Consider the following 228-nt stretch of genomic DNA (forward strand, 5'->3'; position numbering starts at 1 on the left):
GGGGGAGTGAATTGCATTAATTAAAAAAAATGTGATTGCTATAAAAAAAAAAATCCTTGTTTGCTGTGCTTGTTTGTACAAATCTGCACAATTTGGCCAAAATTTTGTGATGGCTATAAAATAATAATAATAATAACAATAATAATATTTTTTAAATATGTTATTTTAATATTAATATTTTAGATTATTACTATATTTTATTTTGTATTATTATTATTACTAAATAAA

General features: G+C 18.9%; 1 protein-coding gene across 2 annotated transcripts in view; it reads right to left on the bottom strand.

The window, feature by feature from the left end:
- The window catches only part of hspg2 (heparan sulfate proteoglycan 2), a 117,974-nt gene that overhangs the window by 12,281 nt on the left and 105,465 nt on the right, over positions 1-228 (bottom strand). The window lies entirely within an intron of this gene.

The sequence above is a fragment of the Sinocyclocheilus anshuiensis genome, unplaced genomic scaffold, assembly GCF_001515605.1.
Source record: "Sinocyclocheilus anshuiensis isolate Anshui unplaced genomic scaffold, SAMN03320099.WGS_v1.1 scaffold32, whole genome shotgun sequence".
NCBI classification, from domain to species: Eukaryota; Metazoa; Chordata; class Actinopteri; order Cypriniformes; family Cyprinidae; genus Sinocyclocheilus; species Sinocyclocheilus anshuiensis.